General features: G+C 45.1%; 1 long non-coding RNA gene across 1 annotated transcript; it reads left to right on the forward strand.

Moving 5' to 3' along the window:
- The first annotated feature begins 1658 nt into the window (after positions 1 to 1658).
- Positions 1659 to 14282, forward strand: LOC144175990 (uncharacterized). The gene is made up of 3 exons (XR_013323745.1): positions 1659 to 2010; positions 2414 to 2556; positions 12414 to 14282. It is a non-coding gene; the product is annotated as an uncharacterized LOC144175990 (long non-coding RNA).
- The last annotated feature ends 694 nt before the right edge of the window (positions 14283 to 14976 follow it).

Here is a 14976-nt window from a genome sequence, read left to right on the forward strand (position 1 = left end):
AATCACGCGCCATCAGCCGCAAAGGGTTCGCACAACATCCGACAGATGGCGACGAGTGTACTGGCCAGTAGGAAGCCGCAGTGAAACATGCCCCTCGCGAGGGGCACGATCAAATGCAGAGCATTTCCTGGGGCGCACGACGTTAAAGGGACGGACAACCGATTTTTGTCGAGTATATGTTCTCTAGCTCATATGAAAGCCAGCGTTTTCTATAGTCCGGTAACCACAAGCAATTTTTAAAAAAACTGGCGGAAATAATTTTAATTTGGAAGCAAACTTCCTGAAATCGGAAGGGTGGCGGTTCGTAGTGTCGAAACTTTACACTACAATATGTGTCCCTGTCACGTGACCTGCAAACCTAGCAACTACTGTAACTGCCTGAAACGTTTATTTACGTATTGAAAACCTTTTAACACAAGTATTTGTACAAGCTTAAATAGTATATGTATTTCTAAACATTACTTTGAAAATTCTAATGACACGCCGCCCGCCGCCGCTGGGCTGCTCTCAGTGTGGCTAACTGAGCCACCATGCCCAGAATCAACGGCAGCGTTCAGCAAACAGACCCAGCAAATGAGCTTTGACTGTTCTGTCTTAGTCAGGGTTGTTTGTTCTGCCAAAATATTTTATTTCAGTCTCCAAATACGCCAACGGCAGCTTCAAAAAAAAAAAAAAAAAAAAAAAAGTCGCGCCCGGGGAGAATCGAACTTCCCGCCTCCACAACGTGTAGCCAGATTCTACCTATCGTCTATCCCAACAGATGGCGCATTCGTACAAAATAGACCGTTGGATTAAAAAAACACATAAAGAAACAGGAAAGCCTGCGATTCAAACTTTTTTAGCTGGGAACAAGTTTTTAAATATTGTTTTTCATTTCGCATACAGACAAAAGTATGTTGCCGAGCTACTCTATGTCATGGTTGCCAGCATTAATTTTGGGAGGGACACATACGACTCGTAGATCAAAAAATTCGATTTAAAAAGTTCTAGAGCGTTATTAGCAAAACCGTTTCTCGTCAAGGTGCTTTAAGTGATGCCCTTTCATTTGGGATAGAGAATATATACTCGACAAAAATCGGTTGTCTGTCCCTTTAAGTAGTTTGCGTTACGTTAATGTTGTTGCACTTGTGGCAACTGCTGACGAAAGAGCGCTCGTCAGCAGTAATTTGAAAGAGTCAACGATATAAGGCGCGTATATAGCGTCCGATTTTGTGTCGGCTATGTGGCGCAGTGGTTCCACCACAATGTACATAGCGTTCCGCCCGCAGGGTCGAGGGATCGAAACCTGGCGTCGGATAGTATTTTCTTTTTATATAGTAGGGACAACGACGGTGCGGACTACGGACGCCAACGCGGGTGACATCGTGAGTTACTGAAATGCTCTGCATTTAAAAAAATTTACACGGCAACCCAAAGTTCGGCTTATAAAGTTATAATACTAAATGTACCAAAGCATTCATGGCTTTCCATAGAGCAGAACAGAAATGTACATAAATTTCAAATCACGCGCCATCAGCCGCAAAGGGTTCGCACAACATCCGACAGATGGCGACGAGTGTACTGGCCAGTAGGAAGCCGCAGTGAAACATGCCCCTCGCGAGGCATCCGACTAAAACCCGCCCGCGACCGCCGCCAAATCGGCCTAAACGCACCAAACTATGCTGGCAACGCTGTCGTTTTTGCCTTAAAACGTCTCCAACTTTGGTCTGAAAAATCGAGGGCCTTTGGCCGTGCTGACAACATTGTTTTGCGCATTTCTTGCTGGTCCGTCCGTGGGGGCCGTGCTTCTCCCTGCTTCTCCGGCACCGTTTCGACTTAGCGGCCGGACGGCCTGTGCGCCTTCGTGGTTTGGAATCGCAGCTTTTACTCCAACTGAAGTTCCTAGGGTCCTACTGTCCTACCGAGCCTCACGTCAGTCTGCGCCTCAGCTTCGACGGCGCAAAGTCGGAGACTTCGCTAGCTCGGTTTCGTGGCCGTCAACGTCGGTGGTAGCAACAAGGTCGTGAGGAGGTAAGTGTTTAGACTTGTCTCATCGCCCTTTTCATACGGAGAAGAAAACACACAAGGTGATGTTGCCTTTAGTGTTCGTGGTAGAAGTGTAGGCTAATTTCAAAGTGGATAAGCTACGTGCCATTTCTTGCGAAAGCACACCCGAAACACACGCTAGTGTCGTAATGTTTTTCTTTTTTAACTTACAGGCTCATATGCGTAACTGTTGGCTAGAATCTGCTGGGCTGTCACTATGCTTACCACTAGTGACAGTTATTACATGGAGGCTTACTACGTTAACAGCCGTAGTAAGCAGAACAGGGGTTTTAGATTGCACGCACAAATGTAAAGCAAGCAATGTTTCGGAGATATTTATTTCGTATCATGTGTCATCGAGACGCCGCTCACTGCGCTTTCGTTACAGGGGCTGATAAATTTCCACCACAGTCCCAGCATGTGTACGAGTCGCTGATCGGTGACCTGCTCCGTTTCTAAGAGCCAGACCTACCTCAAGAGACTGCTTCTCCAAGCCTTGGCATACAGGGTGCCACTGTTCTCATTGCGGATGTAAGTGTTTAGCCGAATCTGCGCTCCCGAACCTGTTTTTCGTAGACAGTGCAGTGCAAGTATATTTCTGTTGGGGAGTCACATATATTTGTGGCGCGCGTGCGTGCGTGTGTGTGTATGTGTGTACATCGATACAATTTGCACCTGTCCTCACAATTTCTGTTCTAATTTTTTTTTAAACAGAATGGAGAATTTTCAGCGTTTGTATGCAGGAGTTGGAAGATGGAATTTATTTCACGGAATGCATGTCATGACATTCTGTTGGAGGGAAAGCGCAATAGAGATACTTGATGCTTTCAATGAACAAATACTGTGTAGCATGTGGTGGGCCCACTTAACACACTCACGTTTGATTCCCGACAGTTGGTGTTGAGTGTACGTAATGCAGCTGCTTATCTTTTTAAATTGCTATATTCGCACTACAAGGGTTGCTGAGCATGGTCGTTTTATAGGTTATTGAATTGCTAAAGATTGCAATTTACTAACGTAATTGCACTTCAGAAGAAATTTTCTCAAGCAATGCAAGTGTGGTTTCGAAATTCCAGGAGTCTCGTAGGTAATCAAAGAATAGGTAGCAATCGCTACTTTTCGCTAACACGGGGCACTTCTTGGCCAGTCTCGCATCACTAGACGAGAATTTTTCTCGCATTGCTCATGCTATAGTCATCGTCCTGAGCCTATTTGTGTACACTGTAGAACAAGAACTAAGGCCTGCCTGCTGCATTTCCGATTGCTGCTATCTTGCTTTGTCCATATCCATTTGTTGCCCCAGAGTTTTCTTCTCTCACACCCCTCCACTGAGTGGTGTCTTCTTCAGGCCTCTCGTTCCTTGGTGGCATTGTCATAGGTGTGAGCAAGCTTTCATGCGACAAAAGGTGCTTTCGAACGAGTAGGTCATGCCAAATTCTTTGATGAAAAATTAATCCTGAAAGCAATGTTTGACTTCGATCTTTACGTACAGGTGCCGTCATAAGTGGAGCACGGGAGCTGCGGCCGAATTGTATCAGAGCGCCGTGTAGCTGCACCGGCGGTAAATGAAAGCACGAGAACACGCATGCGCGCCTGCCGACGGCGATAGCCCATCTGTACTTCTCAAACCACTTTTTTTTAACCTGGCTTCAAGCATTGTTCGCAGCATACTGGTCTCGGCGAGAGCGCTGATAGCGTGCACACGTAAAAATATTTGAACGAAAAACTCACTACAAATTCCCGTGACAGCGCGCCGCTTCTCCGGCAGCTGGAAGTGCGCCAGAGACGCTGCCAGAATCGTCTCTGCTATCAGCGCCGTCGCCGAGAGCAGCACTGTGCTGCGAGCAATACTCGAAGCCAAATTTAAAAAGGGGTTTGAGAGGTATAGATGGGCCATCGCCGTCGGCAGGCGCGCATGCGTCTTTTGGTCCTTTCATTTACCGCCGGTGCAGCTACACGGCGCTCCGATACAGTTCGGCCACAGCTCCTGTGCTCCAATTACTTATGACGGCACCTGTACACAGTCACAGTCTGATTTTTTAGATTGTCCAATCATTCAGACACATCAGTGGCGCTGCCCTCCACCCTATTGTGCCACTGTATAACGACATCTGAAACTTAATATGCTGAAGCCATTCACCATCTGATTTTTCTGACTTTTTGTTTGCCGTTACGAGAGGTTAAAATGGCAATAACCGCAGGATCCCTATTGCTGTTCGCTTTATCCTACAGCTTTCAACTAGAATTTTCATGTACTACCCTCTGCTAACCTCTTTTTTTTTACTTCATATTTTGGCCATGCAGCATATGAAGAAAAGATAAGACGGTAGAAGAGAGAGAGAAGGGGTACAAAATCACAGGTAGTCAGGAAATTGATGCCCACAACGGAGAAACTTGTGATGCTTCCATGTGAAGGAGGTGAAAGAGCAGGCTCAGAAGAAGTTGTCCAGTGCCAACCTCCTCTGAGCCTGCTCTTTCTCTTCCTTCACATGGAAGCAGCACAAGTTACTTCGTTGTGGGCATTTACTGTGCGTTAGATACCTGCTTTTGGCATTTCTTTTTTTGCTCCGACCCTGGTTTCTACACACGATTATTACCAGTGAGATTTCGTTCTCTGTGTACATTAGTTTTTTCAACTGCTCTCACATTCCCTAGAAAGTTTGAACAATTGGTCAGCTTGTTCATTCATTTAATCTTGCATAACATATTAACTAGAGATGTGCAAACAGGAAATTTCAAACTGTGCATAAAATACAAATAGCAAAAACTGACTGGATTGAATGAATCAAATATATTCGAATACAGATATCTTTTTCATTGTTTATAGAGTTTTTAAAACAAAGTGAGAAAAAAGATAACTTAGGCAGTCGTCAGGACCTGAGGCATTAGATTGTTTATGTATCGATAGGAAAATGGTACAAAAAATGGCAAGTAAACGGCAACCACATGCAGCGACGGCAAAACGTAACTCAATGGGTACAGCAAACTGGTAGTGTGGATGACGGTGACAAGCGAAAATGTTTATAAGCATGTTGCTAAGGGAGTCGACAGCAGAAGGCGACGGGCTGATGCCACCGCTTGCTTTTTGCTGGACAAAAGCAGCCCACAAGTGAGCAGCAGCGACGAACGACGACAACGCAGGACATTGGCGGCAGTTTGATCATTGTTTTCACTTGTTGCTGTCACTCGTGCTATCTGTTTGGTGTACCCATTGAGTTAGTTTTCACGTCGCTGCGTGTGGTTGCCCCTTAAAAGATTAAGACAGTATGGCAAGGCAGCCGAATGGAATTTGGCACACCCTGCCGTGGAAAATGCGGTTTCCTCAACATGTTGTGACCAGAGAAATTATACAGTTGGCTACCATTAGTACAAAGTCCGCAACGAAAAAACAGAAGGCACAATAAGCGCATTGCTATTGGTCCTCAACAGTCTTATCTTCTTGGTTTTGTTTTGTTGCCTATTCGAATGTGACACAGCTTGCCGTGATAGTTCAGACTTGTGGTTAAAATTGAAGCCTGAAGCTTTCACCCCGCAAACTGTTACACGGAGCTGTGCGCAACAAAGAAGGTTGAGGGCCTCAAAAGAGAGATGCTTACACTGGCACAAGTCTCAGGTGACCAGCTGCTTTATCAGCTATGCGCTGCCTCGGTTGTGATGGTGCCAACATTGCAGGACACGGCGGTGTTTTGACGCTTTAAAATTTCCAATTTTATCAAGATGTGAAGTTCACCTTGATGCTTTTTATTCGAAATAACTTTCAATTAATCAAAAAATTGGGTTTCAGTTTTAAATTACCAAGCAATTTCTTCTACTGAATTGAATGTAACATTGGTGGGACCTGAGCATTGCTTCCAATTACCCGAAAATTCCAATTAGGTGATGATCAAGAGTCGACTGCATTTGAATGGCTTGCTCAGGCATTGAAAAGACGTTAGGTACGTTAGTGGTTGGTATGACCTTTACTTTAATGCAAGCATTTCCAGCAAGTAATAAACCTTGATTTCTCACTCATATCACCATATTGATGGGAAACTTCTTTCCAGTTTATAAATTTTGCCCAGGTAGCGTTGCACCTCAGCCAACATTGGCTGCCAGAGTTCCACTCTTGTGCAAGGCTTTTGTGGAGGCTTTCTTGCATGGCTTCGGCGTCGTGCCAAAAAAGCTAACACTAAAGAAAATGCCATGCAGTGAAGCTTGGAAGTTTGCATGTCATGTGGCAGAGCCAACTTTTATTTCCCTATTAATGAGCTGCAAACTTTATCTGCTCCATGAGGATAAATATTTAGTGTTATAAGCAGTGAAGAGCCACTATAATCCCTGGGTACACATGGAGCATGGCTTACAAGGAGAAATAACATACAAAACGAAAGCAAGTCCTTGGTGGCTCCACAACACTGCAGGGCTCCATAGCCTCCCAGCTGAAGCCATCAGATTGCGTGGTATTCATCGGAGCTGTCTGGGGCCCTCATGACTCGTGCCTCGACAGTGCACCAGGCGAACCTATCAGTTTACGTGGTGTTTGTCGAAGGTATTATAGTTACTAGCACCGTGTCTCGGTATGGAATATGGTTCGACATCGGGTGCACTGCTAGATTCTGCGCCAGCTAATACAACATATAAATAGACATCTCATTTTTTTAAATGTTTATACCCGTGGTGGACCTACTTCTTTTACCCATTTTTTAACTGTAAATCTGATACTTCACTTAATTATTCTACTACTTCGAGTAAAGTGGATCAGGAAATTTGTAATGCAAGTGAAAGGTGTCGTGACCATACCACTTTTTACATTCTGTCTTGCATGCTCATGCTCCCAGCGCTGCTGCAGCAGCAAAAAAGAAATGTAAGGAAAAACAGGGAAAAACACTTCTTAAAAATGAAAAAGGGCTGGAGTTATACAGCTGTATATCATACTCTTCCTGACTGGGATAGATTGAACAAACTTCAGAAGCAACCAAATTTCAGAACTGTTCAGCTACAGAAATAATTTCTTGCAACGCAGCTTGCTAAGGCAGTCTGCTTGCCATTTCTTTTTTAGAGCACACCTCTTAAGTGGCCAACGGCACTCAAATTTCACCTCGACCAAATTTATTTTAATGTCTAGTAAGTACCCCCACATCAGCTGGGACACGAGTGGTAGCCCCGTGAACTGCCTCGTTAATCAGTCAGAAGCGTTTAAAAAAGCTCCGCCGTAGACCACGCTTCACCTGTCGGCAGATTGCGTAAACAGCCATGACACGCCTGTGACGCTCCAGCTGACGGTGGCTTCTTCCTCTGGCCAGCCATGCAGCTAGAGAACCGGTCAAGCTCTGCTGCGAACACTTCACCCGTTTGCTGCCCCGTACACCGTCCGGCCGCTCGCTGGATGGCTGCAATGTCATTTTAATGGCCACGCTCTCCTCGATTTCGGTTTCAAAATCGCCGGTTTTTGCTGACTGCTTGCGGCGTCCACACGCGTATTTCAGCCGTTGTATTTTGCATCTTGCTTTCTTTTTCAGCAGACTATACGGAAATGGTGTTTTCAAGAGGTCGAAAGAGGTCGAAATTAAGTGCCCGCTTGACTCCTGTGGTTTCGTGTGGCCGTCGACTTTGTTGTAACCGAATGAAGAAGAGGGCACTGGAGATCAATGAGATAGAGCAAGCAGGAAGGCGGAGGAGGAAAGTAAAATGAAAGTGTGAAAGGGAGGGCAGTACGCAGAGGCCACGCGAGACATGCTCAGTGGCACCGAGGCGCTGTGAGAAAACGCCAGAGTAGCGTCTGCGTCGTGTGTTCACTGATGACACGATCACTTCCTGAGACACAGCAGCTACACGCTGTCACCGAGAAGACTGCAGTTCGCACTGCGCTCCAATTTTGCATTAGGGAGTATCGTATTCTTGAGCCGTCTTTTTTTCTTTGATGATTATTCGTAGCGCAGTGTTCAGAAAAGTTTGCAGTATCTTAGTTTTGTATCATGTTTACTTTTAGCGCACCCAATGCAGATATGCTGCTACCAATAATCTCAAAATCACACACCGTAAACAGCTCACTGCAATTGAAGAACAAAACACACTTGGTCTGCCGACAGTATTCAGCACATTTATTTTGCATTCCGAGTTTTCGAATGATACTTCAGCTTTATATGCACAGAGGGCAAAGGTATCATCAGGCTGGACTCCAGTGTGCCAGTGTATTTTTCCAACAATACTCCAACCATACACAAGAAATCGCTGTTTCTGAACCAAAAGAAAAAAAACAAGGTATTCTTGGTTGCCCGCCGCTTTTCTTGTTTTTTTTTTGTCAGATTCATAGCTTGTTCTATTTCACCCGTTTGGAGAATGCAGAAATTTGTGGAAGCTTACCTCAGGTGTCACATACACCTGATGGAACATAGCTTGCACCACATGAAAAAGACAGTGAAAACGTGTCTGTTACCAATGGCTGGTCACACAGAAAGGAACGTATAAATGCGGGGCTTTCTTGAAAGAAAACTAGCAGCAAGCCACACAGTCAGCAGCAGCGGCATGACGGAAAAAAGCGCGCTTACCCACCGAAAGACAGCGTACCTAATTAACAATATGTTGTCACCAATACTTAACAAGAGATTAGGTCGAACACTGTATACAAATCTGCTTGTATGCATTTAAAATTTGCCGCCAATCTACCATGCTGTTGCTTCTGCTACAAGCACATTCATGCATCATGATTTGCTACAGCGGTTTTCGCGTTTTTGTGGATTAATACCGTGATATTTTGGCTTTCTCAATTACCATTTCATATTTGCTTTCTTTTGAAGCTTAACGAGTACTCAGATCGCAATAACTGTAAGTGGCCGCTAAATTTAGCGGAATGTCGATGCTGGTCTGGTAACATTGATGTAAACAAACATTCAAGATGGCGGCGCCCATGTATGCTTACGGCAATTGAGTTATCGAACTCAAATACCGCTTATTCATTAGCTACGGTCTATATTACGCTGTTTTTGAGCTTACGTGACGCACCCGAAGCCGTAAAAGCTTCGGAGCCTAGCGGTTCTGTACAGTTAACCTGTGTAAAGTACTAATATTAGCCAGTGGAAGAGGCCGAACTGCTTACCGGCGTTGTCGCACGTCCCGTGGCTGTAACTTGGTTGCTTCATTGGGGCTCTTCGATTCACAGTCTCGGACTCACCATGGGTGGTCCGCGGGTAGTCCGAGGATTCCCCGAAGTCATAGGGATACATGGGAAAATCGAATGCCGGACTGCTTCTCGGGGAGTCCGCGGCGAGTCCGAGACTGGAAATTAAAGAGCCCTACTGTTTGCGGTTGCGCCCTTGTTTTTATAGTACTCCTTGGATGTTCAGGCATGATTTGCAGTCAGTGTAACTTGCCTTGTGGCATCGATTTCGTTAAAAACTACGTAGAATGACCGTTACGATGATGTGCCGATATTCGGATCAAGAACTTGCAGTGACGATGCGATGACGATTGGATGTCTTGCGAGTAACGATTGTGCGAATCAGTCAGTGATCGAATATTATTCTCTAAACATTTAAATTTGATTAAATCTGATTTTTATGGGGTTAAAATTTACGAGTAAATTAGTGTTAACGTATGATCCTATTGGACCGCGGTAAGGCGAGGGCGACACTCGCAAAAATTGCTCACTGCATCGGTGGCGCAGCTGGTTGTGGTGCGGACGTTCAATGGGCGTGTGTAGCGAAAATAAGAAGTTCATTAAACACTGAAAGCGTGCATAATAGCCGAACATAATAGACAGGACGAGATTGCAATAGACGTTTGCATGTTTTGGAACATGCAGTGAGCACCTTGCTCACACATTGGTTGACTTCCACGACCAAACGAATATGGTGCTTTTTGCTTAAGCTATCACGTATTACTTCACATGGAGTAACCTGGAATGCTATACTCATACACTGCAGGGTTTCGTTACGTTCCAATGTCCATGCAATTCATCCAGTACCAGCACTCCACTGTCGCTCAGCTGAATGCTGGGGAGTGCCACATTTTATCAGAAAATGTGATGTGTACCTGACTATATCAAAATTTTCCTGTATCCACAGTACAAACGTCAGGAGTTCCTCCACCACAATTTCATCTGGCTAGCCTTACCTTCAGGTGGTGTTGTAGTTGCCAAGGCCAAAATGCATTGGCTCAAGCTATACACAAGTTTATGTATCTTGCCTATGCCACTAGTCATATGTATACAACATATGCTGGCACACATATATACATGCACCAGCATATATGCTTACAGAATGCAATGCATGCCGGATGAGAAAAATTTGTTTACCTTATGTGAATCGATGTGGTAGCGCTCGAACAGTCACTAAGCACTGCTTAGTGGCTGTTACTTATCTTGTTTTGTGCAACTAGTTGAGCCATTATTCTGGGTTCAACACTTCATGATGACCTTGGCAGTGTTTACTCTGCGAAGTTCTAAAAGCGTGATAATGAGCACTAATATCAGCTGAATTACATGGCCTCTCTCCCTGAAACTATTGGAAGGTGATAAAGGCGATACACTGCCCTACCACCAGACGATAAGGCCATGTAAGCTGGATCCTGACTATATATACCCTAGCCTCCTCCTCTTACTGCCGTCTCTGTGCAGTTACTGCACTCTCCATTCGTTCTTGCAGCAACTGCTGTACCTAGCATACTCGACGCCCCTGGGCATTGCCTAGAAAAGCTCGTTTGCTCACTTAACATTCTTTCGCTCTGTGAACTTTTGTTATGCCCTGGATGCTGTCCAGCAGAAGGGAAAATGTTTGGGCGTGTTGGTTCATACTCTCACGAGAAACATAGCGCAGTAAAAACAGAATAAGTCGAGGACGGGACAAGTGCAAGGTTTCAACAAATGCTTTATTGCAGGGCCAGCACATATAAAGACACCTGGCTCGTAAGAGGAGGAAATAAAAAATAAATAAACAACAAAAGATGAGACGAAATCCGCCACATGCCGCCTACACCAAGAAATCAAGCTCTGGCTTTGATAAAGCCACAGACAGTCTACGGACACACTGATCACCAGAACATGCTATCTCACTTGCTTGCACAAGTTTCTCGTCAGCCCAGAGCAGTGGTAATGAAAAACAATTGTCCGGTTGTACATGGGATAACAAAGGTTTCCCGATACACACATTTTACAATGGGCAGCTAGGTGGCTGTTAGTGGGATCAATGTCTTGTTCACAGCCCCGAACAGGCTTTTGGGCTTGTGCAGGTTAACCTGCCTAACGCGTGTGCAAAAACCGGTCTGCTCTAAGCTGGTACGCTGTGGGCATCATGCTGTCTACAAAATTTCACTCTCATGTGGCAGCGACTATACTGGCCAAACAAGCAGATATTTGAATGTCCATTTAAGAGTACAAGAATAAAGTAAGCAGCGTTGCCACTGACGGCCAGCTGGCTGCCCATTGTAAAAAGTGCGTATCGGGGTACCCGTGTTATCCCCTGCACGACGAGATGATTGCTTTGCATTACCACCAGTCTGGACTGACGAAAAAACTTCTGGAAGCAGCTGAGATGGCGAGTTCCGGTGATCAATGCATCAATAGACCATCTATGGCTTTATGAAAGCTAGAGATTTATTTCTTGGTGTAGGCGGCGCGTGGTGGTTTTTGTCTCATCTTTCGTTGTTCGTTTTGATGTTTTCCTTTCTTTCTCTCCTATTATGAGCCAGATGTTTTTATAAGCGCAGGTCCTGCAATAAAGCATTTGTCGAAAGTTAGCTCTTGCCCCAGCCTCACCTTGTCCTTTGTTTCTACTGCACTGTGTTTTCTGTGTGGTCTAACATTGTTACTCTCTTTTTTTCTGTCTTGCACGTCACTTTTTTGTTCCATGCCCATTGACTCCACAGTTCGACAAAATAACAGATGCGATTCGATAAGGTAGGGCAGCTACCAAGCTTGGGCTAAAATTTATCCGTACTACTTGCATCACTACACACCGTCAAAGCCGCCACTAACTCGGGGGAGGAGCCGCAGCCCGCTAAGGAGAGGGTGGGGAACAATGGGCGGGATCACGACTGTGCTTACAAGAAGATGTGGACCTCACTAATGTAAGAGTCATGAAGTGGTGCAGCTTCTTATGTGCGACAGTTACGAATAAGTAGAATGCCGCTGTTTCTGTTCCACATCATCATTCCTTCCCTCGGGTCTTGCCATCCTTGTCATGCTGGCCATGCCATCCAGCAAGATGAAGAGAACACACCTCCCTTCCAAAGGGGCAATGTTATGTCACCCATGCCTCATCGACATGAAGCCTCCATTAAGGAGTGCATGTGTGTTTGCTAATGCATACGTGAAATCGAAGTGTGTCCTGCAATCATTTAAAAGGAGAAATTGATTTTTTTTCCCTGCAATCCCTTGTCTAACTCTCACTGCACATTTTTTTTTCTTTTGCCAGCAGGGAGCCACAAGCCAGGTAGCAACAAACTTGGTGCAGATTGGTACAACTGGTGTTGTGTCCCTGGAGCGAGCCAAGAACTTCTGTTCGTGGTCAGCGGGGTAGAGTGTCTCATCTGTTTGAGCGGTGGACTGGAGCCATGGCACTTGCAGAGCAGCAAGAAGAAAGCGATTGTTGTGGAGCAATTCAGTGACATTTTGTTGCTCATGCCCTGCCAAAGGGCACAAAGAACAGTTTTATGAAGAGTTACTGACACTGCTAAACTTTTTTCTTTGCGTGTACATATATGACAGTACTTCGTGGTGCCTTGCATCATTCAGCACTGCATTTTTGCTCTGAAAGAATTTCTAGCTCTGTTATAAGGAATTTTAAGTTTACATTGCTGTCAGCACATATATTTAAGAAGCTTGCTTTCTTTTCCGTACAGCAGTTAAAATTTGTAGGTTAATGCACGGAAGCCATACTTGAGCTGTAATGCATACCGTAGTTGCAGACTATCGGCTAATTAAACCAGTTGGTGCAATAATGTTGTCTAAGACTTTGCGCACGAAGGCAATTTTGTTTGCCTTCATAAGAAAAACAGCTGCTCTAGAAATGCACACCTCGTGCAACTGTTTTAATGACAGCGGCGGAGTGAGGAATGAGTTTAAAAAAAATTGAGAGGGGGTTTATGAAAAACAGTTTTGCTCCGACCGACTTTATATACAGTGACCTCCCATGCTCGCTGATGCCAAATGTTTTTTTTTCTCCTTGTTTGGCCTTTTTTAGTTCTTTCCTATGCCAGTGCACCAGCTTGTGCTGCTTGTGATCCCCATTGAAGCATTGTGAGCTCTTTGTCCGGCCTGTTGTCAATGGTATTTCGCCTCCTCCTCAGTTTGTTGCACTTTTTATAGGCTCATTGACACTGCGCCAAGTACACCTGTGGGCTCGACAGTGTGCTTCAGTGAATCACTTTCTAAATGCGAAAATATTACTTGCTATGTTGCGAAACGCTTGCACCCAGTCGGTGTCCACAGAATGCACATTCGGATATTGTCTGCAAAAAGCGTCCACAACAGCTGACAATTTCCTAATGCATTCCTAACATTCCATGTCACAGAATGGTGCGCACATCCATGGAATTCCATGGATGGTTGTTCCATGGCATGGACCAGAAAGAAATAAACAAGAAGCACTTGGTGTGCACTGTTGCATATACTGTTGCAGAAAAAGAAACATTTGGCGCTTGCTCAATTCCGATTTCCTTGCAACACGCTCCGTAAAACGTGCAACACAAAAATAAATGTGCATTCAAATAAATTGCTACTGCAGTCTTTGTTGGCCCTCTGCTTCAGTCGAGGCAGTGCCGCAGCAGCATGGATAGTGATTCTGTAATGAGTGGCTGCACCAAGTTCACTGTCAGGATTGTAGGCTATAGGCGGCATTGGCGGAACGCTCGACAACAAACCGAGCCATAAAAGAAGCTGTCGCGCTCTCACCCTGTTAGAATATGGTGAGATCCTGTGCAATTTTCTTGCGTTGCACTTTGAGTCAACCCGATGGTTTACTGTTGCATACAGCTGAGCAAGGCCAGCAGTGGCATGGCAAAAGCATTTTCTTTTTCTTTGGTTCTTATCGCTTTGGTATACGGGCGTGGCTCAAAAAGATATCACAAAGATAACTATGTGTACGGTTCTCATCGCCGGCCCTGACCAGGGCCAACTCTCGTATACCCAACTTTGCCATTTGTAGGGCTGGCGAGCCACCTTGAGGACGGTGCTACAAGAGTGGCACAGTTTATGTGAAAGAGCCGCAGCCCCTGACGAAGTTTGGATCAACTAGTGCTCCTGCAGCTGGAAAATTGTTATGCTCCCGCGCAAGAATGACGGCATTTCCTTGCTTTAAATGGCCAATTGGGAAATGCTTTGCACAAACTCAAGCGTTTTCTGTCAAATTTCGCATGTGCGCAAATGACCGTCACGCCAAAAGAAAGCTTCTCCATGTAGAGCCAAGGTTAGTAAAGGTTATGAATGTTTGAATGAATGGGAATGCTCAAAAATTAATAATGGTAGTCGAGCCAGAAAGTGTGGTACCCGTGTGGTTTAGTTGTATACGTTGACTTTTCCATTGGTGAGAGTCAGGTCTGGACGAGCCATTGTATTCTAGGTGCTAACCGGTGATATACATACTAACTAGATCGGTCGGTTGTTATTGGTACAGGCACTGCATTCCGTGCCAACAGTCACTCTGTGAGCAAAGTGAAGCTGGTGAGGTTGGAGATTATTTAGCACCACCTGATGGAGTGCGCCGTCCCTACCCAGCAATTTTCAGCACGCTGGCCCTCATTGTCGCCGGTTGCCATGGGAAGGTCGCTATCTATGAAGCCAGCCTGGTTTTAGCCGCAGCGGAGTAAAAAAAAACAGCGCAGAAGGAAAGATCCTTTCATTCATCCTCTTCACCTGACCATACACATAATCCACATGGATTATAAGTGTATTGTTGTTGAAGTGCAGTTGCAGCATGCCAGGATATAATTTTGAATGGGCACGTGTTTTCCTCTCATGGCTATTGCTATTCTTTCTGG

Source organism: Haemaphysalis longicornis, unplaced genomic scaffold, assembly GCF_048455015.1.
Source record: "Haemaphysalis longicornis isolate Haplotype H1 unplaced genomic scaffold, Haemaphysalis longicornis Haplotype H1 scaffold_1, whole genome shotgun sequence".
In the NCBI taxonomy this organism is placed as follows: domain Eukaryota; kingdom Metazoa; phylum Arthropoda; class Arachnida; order Ixodida; family Ixodidae; genus Haemaphysalis; species Haemaphysalis longicornis.